General features: G+C 39.7%; 1 protein-coding gene across 3 annotated transcripts in view; it reads left to right on the top strand.

Annotated features, from left to right (window-relative positions):
• SIPA1L2 (signal induced proliferation associated 1 like 2) overlaps window positions 1–10599 on the top strand; it is a 234625-nt gene that overhangs the window by 174989 nt on the left and 49037 nt on the right. The gene's annotated exons all lie outside the window — the stretch shown is intronic.

Here is a 10599-nt window from a genome sequence, read left to right as displayed (position 1 = left end):
ACACTTTCCTAAGTAATTTGATACATGAACAAAAATGTTACTGGTATGTAGTAAGTGATCAATTACACTTTCCTAAGTAATTTGATACATGAACACTAAGCTGTTATAAACCAAGGGGAGGAGAAGCTGCTTGGTTCACCTGGACCAGTGAGATTATCTGAGAGGAAATATTCCTTATCAGCCTTTTACAAAGTAAATGCTCTATATAGCTAGAATTTTTCTGTAACATGAAATCATTATTTACAAGCTATTTAAGACATAAGTACCTGCGTGCGTGAAGGGATGTCGGAACACTAAATATACTCTATGTGGTCACTGCTCCATCGTACAGGGTAGAATTCTTCAGAGATAGTGAACCTTGGCCTGGTTATTGTCTTAACCTGTCAGAAAAAGCATGTGAAGAGAAATAGCTGGACGTGGACAGCTGAGAGGTGGCTAGGTGGGGGGTAGGGACAGAAAGAGCATGAGGAAGCAGTGCTATTCCACAGGTAATAGAAAAGAGTCATGCCCAGCATCAAGAAAGTATTAGGCCAAGAGGAGAATGAATGCCAATGAAGAAGGAGCCTTCCCTTCAGGCCGTGACCTCCCACGGTGGCGGTGGCATAGCATAGCTAGTGCTGGTATCTAGAGGACATTCTCTCTGTCTTCATCCCCAGTGGAGTTCCTGCAGCCTCAAGAACTCTGGCTTTTGGGAGAAAAAGTATGCGTGGAATCCAGGCATTTGTCCTGTGCCCTTGAGTAGTTCACACACTGTCCCTAAGCCTTCCTTACTCTCTCTGAGATAGGGATTGTAATACTGCTACCTCCTGTGGTTTCTGTGAAGATTGAATATGATGGTTTGTGCAGTACTCTCAGAACCTGCTAGCATAATCCACACTCCACATTTATTTTAAATTAAAGAAAACTTTAGGATATTCATTTTCATTTATTAAAAAAGGAATTCTTATCCAAAGATAGCAGGAAGACTCTGCTGCCTTCTGAACTTAGGTCATTCTCTCTCCATCTGCTTTCTTCATCCTTTAAACCAGCAGTGGACGTCCAGGGGCGCTTTCTGCAGGATACGTTTTGAACCTGTCCTGTCCAGAACAGCAGCAGTGAGCCATGTGTAGCTGTCACATACTTGAAATGTAGTACAACTGAGGAAATGAATTTTTCATTTTAATTAATTTAGATTTAATTGGGGCTTGGGGCTGCCATTTTGGAGCGGTCAGTCTTATACCATCTTCCTCTGTGATTAATTTGCAGAATTTTCCAAGAGTCTGTTTCTATTACTTGCCGTTTGTTCCCAGCCTGACTTTCTATGGCCTTATTGCCTGTATTTGTCCAGTGTGTTTATAGAATAAAGGTTTGAGAAGCTGAAATTCCTCTTTCAGAGTATCAGTCATATGTTTACATGCTTCCTGTTGCCTGATTCTGTCCCGTTAAATCCATCTGCTCTCCAAGAATTCTTTGAATCATACATACTGGAATGAGTTAAAAGAAAATAATGGCAAAAAAAACTATTAAAAATGAGACTTGGAATTAACAAAAGGCAAATTCTTTAGAACCTTAAATATTGTATAAGTGAAAATCTTTGATAGTAAATTTTAAGCCAGTTGTTAGAAACTTTTGCATATACTAAGATTTCTGTATTCCTTGGTAGAAATACAGAGTTGTAGCTCTATGGTGTGAACCAGGGTTTTTATGTGTCTTAGACACACTATGTTACTATCGTAGAATTGGGCAAAAGTGTTACCATGTTCTTCCTTTTGATTAAAAAGTAACAGTTCTTGCCTATTTTTAGTTTTGGCATATTGCTTAGTGAAAAACTTTTAAGTTTTCAAGAGATCTGGTTAATAAAAATGGTTAAGTTATCGCTCTGTTTGGTATTTAGAACATAGGATTTAGGAAAATAAAATTTCCTAAGAAATACTGGCTTGTTTTTCAGGTACAACAAATAAACAACACTATAATTTGAAAATTCCGGCAGCTATTACCTTTTTATCCAAGGGTATGTTTTTTTCTTCTGAGGAACCTGTTATCTGTCTTGGTCTGCGCATAATTAATTCTTTGTTTTAAATGTAAATTTTCTTATTGAAACTAGTCAAGATATTTATTTAGAGCTTTTGCCCTTGCTTCCTAGGAGTCTCATTAATGTTCTTCCCTAAAGATACAGTTTTCTTCCTCCCAATTAATCTGTAATAACTGTCTTTTATATTTTAACCTTAGCCAGAAGGATTAGAATTAGCTATTTGCTTAGTAGCGACGCTCTGAAATCGGCACACCCGTCACCTACATGTCTGCACGTCAGGAAGGTTTTAAGCCTAGCATGTATCCTTTAAAACTCTTTCAAATCAGTGTCCCAATTTTCCGAGAATCTGAATATGTAAATGTTTTGAGCCATTCTTTTGTTAGTTTTGGATTCATTTTCTGCCTGTGACTATCTGGGGGCTGTGATAACATGCACTCTGGCATCGGACCACCTCCCGTAACCAGACCTACCCTTGCAGCAGCAGCCTTGGTCTTTACACAGCAGTGTAAACATGGATGTCATTTCCGTTTCAGCCGTGTACTCAGCACTTCTTGCCACCTTCTGCATTATTAGATTTGTTGAGAGACTGCAGGGGAAGGGACAAAGGGGAAATGAGTAGCACTTGACTAATTTTAAGAGTTAAAATACATTTAGTTTCATTAAGCCTACAGCAAAGTCTGCACTGATTTGTAGAATGGAAGATTACCTCTATATTCTTTCACAAATTGGCGCTTAGTGCTTGGCAGGAGGGAAAAAATCATTTAAATGGACATGATACGCGTGTGTGTGTTTTGTGTACGTGTATATGTGTGTATATGCATATAAGAATTTTTTCTTTTACATTATATTTAGCAAGAGCACCTCAAGACTACAAACGTGGCCCAATTAATGAATTATAAGATATCTTAGTCTTCATAAGCATCGTGAAAAATGCGCTAGTTCATTTTTGCCATTGGTCAACTCGATATTCATGCTGCAGTCTATCAATGAGAAAATCATCTGACTCGGAGCCCAGCTGTTCCTGTGGGCAGTGTGTCAGAAGGCCTGTCACTTAATAGACTGGTTTCTGTCCTCCTCAGGTCAGAAGATATTTGGTTGTGACTCAGAAGCTGCTGGATTAAATGAAGGCTTTAGTGGGGGAAAGTATTTATGTTGAATCAAAAGCCACTCAGGTTTTGAAGTCTTGCAGTCCAGCCTCAGGGTGATGACAGGCCCCCAGCTTGAAAGGAAGGCAGAGACACATTCCGTTTCCTTCGCGGAGTTCCAGGGAACACCAGGCAGAGACGAGCCTCCCTTTGGGAACGCTTATTAGCCGATCTCGTGCTGGGATTGTGTCCTGGAGTGAATTCATACACATTCACCACGAGAATGAGTGGGCATGAGTGGCAGGGAGCAGTGTGGCAGTGGCGACTTCAAGTGGAAATGAGGTTGTAAAGGGAGCTGATGTTTCCCAGGGAGGCAGTCCCTGCGGCCAGGCGAAGACGCCCTGCAGTTGCTGGAGAGGCTTAATTAAGATCTTTCTTGTTTCCGACCCCGGACGGCCTCAGCCTCCAGCCTTCAAAGGTGACTGACATTCTATTAGTGTCATTTAAGGAAAGTACATCAACATAAAAGGCTGATCTAAAGAAAGTAACAACTCATCAGAATTATGCATGAGTTGTTATACAATGTGAATGAATTTAGTAAATATGTCCAATAAAAATGGAAATGAAATTCTCGCTGTGATGCATCTGCTGTGTGGGGTTTTTCATACTTTGTTGACATACTGTCTAAGACATTTTTCTACCGAATGCAAAGCGGTGGAAATTTCCTCATGTTATCCAGACTCTACATTATTATTCTCTTACTCTATAAAAGTAAAACTCTTTGTTCTTCTGTTTTCTGTCTGTTATGTGACTATTCAAGCCTCTGAAGTACTCAAAGAGGAAGATCTGGGAACATTAATACAAAGAGGAAGGGAAAGTCCATTTGTCAGTTTAGCTGTGTGTGTGTATATATATATAATAGGTAGTGAATTAAAATCTGGACTCAGGCTTTTATTTATTTATTTTAGAGACAGAGTCTCACTTTGTTGCCCTTGGTACAGTGCTGCAGCATCACAGCTCACAGCAACCTACCAGTTCTTGGGCTTAGGCGATTCTCCTGCCTCAGCCTCTCCAGTAGCTGGGACTACAGGCACCCGCCACAACAGCCAGCTATTTTTTTGTTGCAGTTTGGCTGGGGCCAGGTTTGAACCCACTACCCTCAGTATATGGGGCCGGCGCTCTGCCCGCTGAGCCACAGGCACCGCCCTGGACCCAGGCTTTTTTATTAGAGTTCCAATTTATTTGTATGGATAAAAAGGATTAGTTATATCTGATGATATCCTATGGCCCCACCAGTAATGAATTTTAGTGTGAAAATAACGCAGAACTCGAGGTCATGAAAGTACCCTAAAGTACACTCACTGAGTCTTCTGCCCACTCCCTCCAGTCTGACGTTCAGATTGTTCTCTCGCTCCGTGGAGTAAGAACGTAGGGTTACAGAATTCAGGGCAGATTGCCTGTGCTCCTCTTTCATTCAGTGACTCTTAACTAGTTTGTGCCAGAGCCTGCTATAAAATGGACAGGACAGGTGTAATCTGGACTCTGATGGACTCCTTTAAGTCTCTCTGGCCTTCTAAAATAGAGTACTTCCTATTCATATTGTGGCTTTTTAAAAAATGTTTTTCTCAAACTGTAGCAATAACTTACTACTTGATACTACGTGTCTCAAACTAGTGCAGAAAATTCTGTCACCCTCTATAATTAAAACTCCGCACTTGAGTGCCTGTGCCCTTCTGCATTGAACATGTTGGAATGCTGCTATCACGGTAGCAAGAATATAGAGGGTGAGGGAGAAGCATGGACGTTCGCTTAGGTCAGCCACCGTCTGTCTCATACTTGACAAGCTGCACCTTGGCTGTGATAATGGACAGCCCTGGGTGTTCTCCCTTGTAGGAATGAACACATTGAAAATCAGGCACCACACAGCTACTGAGAATCTTCTCTGTATAACTCTAAAGTATTACAATGCAATAAAAGGTTATTTCTGCTCTCAAGCTTTCTAAGGAAAAAAAAGAAAGCAGTTGTTTTAGCAAGAACTTTCTGAGTCTCTGTTCAGTGCTGTGCTAGGTGTTAAAGATACAGAGACACAACCTGCCCCTGTGTCTGTGTCTAGAAAGGAAGGAGGGGGAGGAAAGAAGCTGATGAATTATTTAATGCCAGATATCCTCACTCCGACTTCATGTGACTCACACCTCTTCAATCCAAGACTTTTCTCTCAGAGGGCTTGGTCAAGTGGGTTTATGATCTGAATGTCCCTTTTTCTACCCATAGTCTAGGTATCTTTCTCTCTGTAAATTACGGAAATGTGTTGAAAAGTGAATTAATATTTTACTTAGTGCCTATTTTATATGTGACACTGCTTTAACCTTTACAATAAGTTATACTTTGTGGATATTTCCCTGCTGGAAGCTTTTGATTTTTTTATGTACCAGAGCAAGTTTGTGATTCAGGTGAATGAGCGTCAGTTACCCCATCACCTTGTTGGATGATTTGGAGAGTCTTCTTAGCTATTATCAGGGTAATAGTATACTAGACATTAAAATGATTAAAATATCCGTGCTTACTTTAATCCCTAGGGTTATAGAAGGGGTGTTTTACAAGGTGCATAATATTTTTTAAAAATAATCTATTTGGGGGGATCTGCTTTTGTTTCTAAAGATTCCTTTAGATCCTAGTGGCTATCATGTGGGCTGCATTAACTCTTCTTTAATGAAGTTCCAAAACAAATAAAAGTACATATGTTTTGGAAAGAGCACTGAACTTGGAGTTGAAGGACCTGAGTTTCCCCATGAACCCTGTCTAGAACGAGCTATATCATCTTTACGTAAGATCTCTCTGACCCTTCTGAAAAATGGAGATTTTCTTTGTACCTTAGAAATTTCTGTGAAAATCAGATGTATGTGGAAAACTGTAAAGTGCTATACAAGGTAGGTTGCTAAAGTAAACAAAAAAGGGTAGTCTGTAGTATATTGTAAGACTGCACTAGGATACGGGGTTTAGCTATAGTCTCTCTACCACACAACCGTGTAAAGTAAAACCAGCAGGCAGCTTCCAAGTGTGGAAGATGAGAGTTATGGTTGGGTGATTAGATTAAGCTGCTCTGATTTAATAAAAAAAATTTATTAAATCTGTTGATAAGGTGGTAACACTAGATTAAATATGTATGATTATAAGAAGGTTATAACACTAAAAGAAAATTTTATTGAAATGAAATTTTAAAAGGATAGGGACTATCTTATGAGATTGCTAATAAAGTGGAAAAGATATCGACGTGAAATATCTTTGAGACCATTGATCTAACAGAACAAATATAGCAGGTGTGTATGTAAAGATGTAACAGCCATTTTAAAAATGGTTATTATGCCAAATAAGTTTATGATGTTAATATGTAAAATTGCTTTTATGAATTTAAATATAATCATTTAAGTGTTGTAAAAAAAAAAAAAAAAAGCTGGGTTCTTAAGTCTTCTAGGGTTTTGGTTTTTTGTGCCGCTCCTCATTCCCCCAGGTCTCTTCCCCTTTCTTAGTTTTGAAATAGCACGATACAAAGTCGTGTATCTTACTTACTTTTTTGTTAAATGAAAAGAATAAAATAATAGGATAATGATATTTCGTTCTATAGATAAATGTAGATGAAGGGGATTTTTCAGCTTTTAATTTTTTTAATTTAAAAATTAAAGTTTAAAATTCTAGAATTCTGTAAACGTTTATTATCTGGCACTTCATGGAAGTTTATGTGCCTTTTGAAGTTTAATACGGGTTTCCTTCTTTTCGGAAAAGCAAAAAGTCAAATCTTTGTAGCAAACTTCTTTCTTACGAAGCTCTTACTTCAGGAAGTTTCCGTATTTCATGTAAGTTAATCTTGACACACCCTCTGCTCTTATATTCTGTTTTCAGGGTGGCTTAAGGAGATGGTCACTGTTCTAAGTTACACACTGGTAGGTCTGGGTTGACTCCTGCCTGGGGTTCCCATGGGAAACAAATGCAGAAAACTGGACAACATGGCTGGACTGCAACAGAGGTGGTTCTGACAGTCAGGCTGCAGAGTCCACACCCTGACCAGCAGGGATTCTGCTTTTAATTGTCCAAGTTATTAATGGTAAATGGGTTCTTCCAAGAAACCCTGGAGAGTTCTTCCAGGAAACTAGAGGTGTAGTTTAAAGGAATGGGCCTTAGTCAGGGGATGCCATCCTGGGGCCCTTCTTGAGTGTCTCCAAGGTGGTGGGACGTGTACACTGCAGTGCGTAGCCGTGACCATGGGTATCTGTTAACTGCAAACAAGAGTGGGCACATGCCCTTGGCTGATCGTGCCCAGCAGCCAGGAGTGTTAGTAGCTATAGACCAGGAAATCTTCTAGTGGGAAACCCAGCATTAGAGATAAGAAACTGGGGTGAAAGCCATGAGTCCATGGATATGAACAATTTAGTGAATATCCCTGGTATAGGGTTAAGCCATCCCAGGGCATCCATGGTGGTGCATTCAGAAGGACAAGTAGTATTTTCAGAATGCAGCAATAAAATCTGCACCCCTCTGAGGACTCCAGCCAGTGGAACTCCTTGTCATTCTTAGAATTTTGCAGTGTCATATTTTTAACTAGCACATTTTCATTAATCTTGGTCTTCAAAATGTTTTACCTTCTACATTTATTAGTGAGGGAGATTAGACTCAGAAAAGTTATTGGCTAGATGAGAAAAGTTTAAACAATTGTACTTAGTTTTAACCTGAAGTCTGAGTTTCTATTGATCTATACCTAGCGTAAGTAATTAGAAGCATGAGTCAACAAAGTGCACATTTGTTACGGAGCAAAGAGGAAATCAATGCGCTTATGTGTAAGTGCTCCTGGAGCCTTACGTAACATTTTCTTAGTGTTTCCTGTTGGCAAGCAAATGGTGAAGAATGTACCAGAAACTAGACAGGCAGTTCCCATTCACTGATTTGATTTGGTCAAAAGGAAGTCAGGCCATGTGTACAGGGAGGTCCGAATGTTTGTGCTGTAACAGGAAAGCAAATGGCTTAAGTCATTTTTTAAAAAATGTTTCAATTAGGGGTGGTGCCTGTGGCTCAAAGGAGTAGGGCACCAGCCCCATATGCCAGAGGTGGCAGGTTCAAACCCAGCCCTGGCTAAAAATAAATAAATAAATAAAAATTTTTTTTAAAAGTTTCAATTACAAGTTTAACAGCTCATTATTTTTTCAGAAATATCTTTTTGTGTTAAATCTTTTGCATTTCGTCTGTCTGCCTTTACTTATTGTACAGAAATATTTGCCTTGTGCCCCCTCCACGGGAGCCCCAGGTTGGGCACTCCTGACGAGCTGCAGTGCCTGCCTGGTGTCCTGTGCCAGGACCCCCCAGAAGGAGAGAGCATGAGGGCAGCAGGAAGTGCAGGGGGCTCTGATGGGTGCTGTGGCCTGGGGGCCCCTGCAGGCTAATTTCTAGTTTTTCTTTTGTGCCTTTTCCATTTTCCTAAAAATTGGTTGAATTCTCTCTATGTATCCGTTAAGAAATTTCTCATAAAGCAGCCCTAAGTTTGACCATGTTTGATGATAAGTTATATTATAATCAGTGGTATCTATGTGACATATTAGTCAAAAAGCAAAGCAACATTTGGAAGAGTCATGTAATAATGAAAATCATTTAGATTTTAAGATAAACCCATTCTTAAGAGAGTTAGCTAATTTTATTAGGGGAAAAACTGCCATTGTTTAGTATTTAAAATACCTTTTACATTTTACTTTCTGCAAGAGGTTGGACATGAAATAATTCCACCCAGGTTCTCGCCTCAGCCTAATGCTTTGTGCAGGTTTTTGCCCGCACTCTTTCAAATGTTAGTCGTGATTGTGCATTTATGATGTTTTCTTCCAGGACTCAAGGTAACTTCCATTGTCTTATTACAAACTATATATGGGCATGATTAAGTAGACCACACACTCAGCCATCTGTCTTATCTTTCCTTCCTCTTAAAAGCCCAAACAAATAAACTTAAAGCTCAAACAAGCACTGGACAGTTGGCTTTGGGGCCAGGAGATTCAAGGTTCACATTCCTTTTCCTTTTGAAATATAACTTCTGGGACCTTTAACTTTGGTGATATTGTCAAATACAGGTTCTCTGATGTGTGTTATTCAGGCAGCTGCAACCTCTGAGACACAAAAGCCCACGGTGCACTTGAGCATCCGGTGACTCGATTAGAGCATTGATTAGGGCAGAAGACAAGAGTGGGGGTCTTTTGATGTTTTGGTTTCTATTGTCATATCCAACCTTTGTGACTTCTAATTTGGTAGTTGGCCATATGGTTAAGTCACTAGTCCCAGGCATGTGGTATCTAATCAAATAGAAAGATACTTGGAAACAAAGCAAGTCCATGGTCAAGGTCAGTCAGTCTAGAGTGATTTAAATTAGATAAGGAGAGGAATTTTACTTAGGGGAAGAAAATAGAGTTAAAATAAAAGATAAGAACTAGGAATTACTGGTGCACAAAGAAATCACGACCTCGTCCTCAGTGAACAGGCGAAAGTCACTCTTTGGGAGGATTTACTGAGTCTGTTCTTACCGTATTCTCAAAGAGCAGCACGGCCATGAATTTGCCAAGCCAAAAATTAGAATGTTGTTTTTGATTTGTCTTTTTTCTTTCTGTCCTAAGTTCTAACTACTATTGACTTGACAGGTTAGAATTAAATTTCCCTCAGAATTTTAAAAGCGTGACCTTTATTGTATTTTGTGTCTCCCAGTATTGCCATTGAGAAGAACAAGCTGGTCTGTGCCCTGATCTTTAGAACTTTGGCTCTTTTCTGTAACCCAGGAGTCTGAGAGTCCAGATTCCACAATGTTGTGTCTTCACATGATTTTTTTTTTCATTCATTCAGCTGGGCTCTCCATGGGCCTTATCATTTGGTCTTACATATCTTTTGGTCCTGGAAATTTTCTTGTATTACTTCTTAATAATTTTCTCCCCACCTTTTTGTTCCTCTCTTCTCTTTTCTGGTACCACTCTTTGGTAGAACTTGAACTTTCTGAATTGAACTTCAGTTTTCTTATGCTTCTCTTTCCTGTAACTTTTTGAGGAGTTTCTCGACTTACCTTACTGGATTTTTATTTTTATTTTAGATATCACTTTAAAATTTCAAAAGGTGCTCCTTACTCTTAAGGTCAGTGAGCTTCACTGCAGAATAGGCAGCTTACATCTGCTTGTCTTTTCCCAAGAGAATCACCTTCTTACTTTGGTCTGTGAGGGGTGTTAAGAATCCTGAGGCTGATTTAGAGAATGAGGCAACCCTGGGTCTCATCTCTCCCAGGAGACTGTGACTCCCCCTTCTCATTGGTGTCCCTGCCCTCTGCACCTCAGACCCTTGATTTTGCACCCTTTCTGGTGAGTTTTCTAGAGACTAGGGTCTCTAGAAAGAGGTAGAAGAGAGGCTTTTGCCTGACTGGACCAGGTACCGTGTGGACTTCAAGGCCCAGGGCCATGTTTTTTTTTTGTCCCCTACTTTCTTTTCTTTTTTTTTTTT

Source organism: Otolemur garnettii, unplaced genomic scaffold (genome assembly GCF_000181295.1).
Source record: "Otolemur garnettii isolate 467f Iridium unplaced genomic scaffold, OtoGar3 scaffold00116, whole genome shotgun sequence".
NCBI classification, from domain to species: domain Eukaryota; kingdom Metazoa; phylum Chordata; class Mammalia; order Primates; family Galagidae; genus Otolemur; species Otolemur garnettii.
The sequence above is the reverse complement of the archived record's forward strand: the minus strand, read 5'-3'. Positions and strand labels throughout refer to the sequence as shown.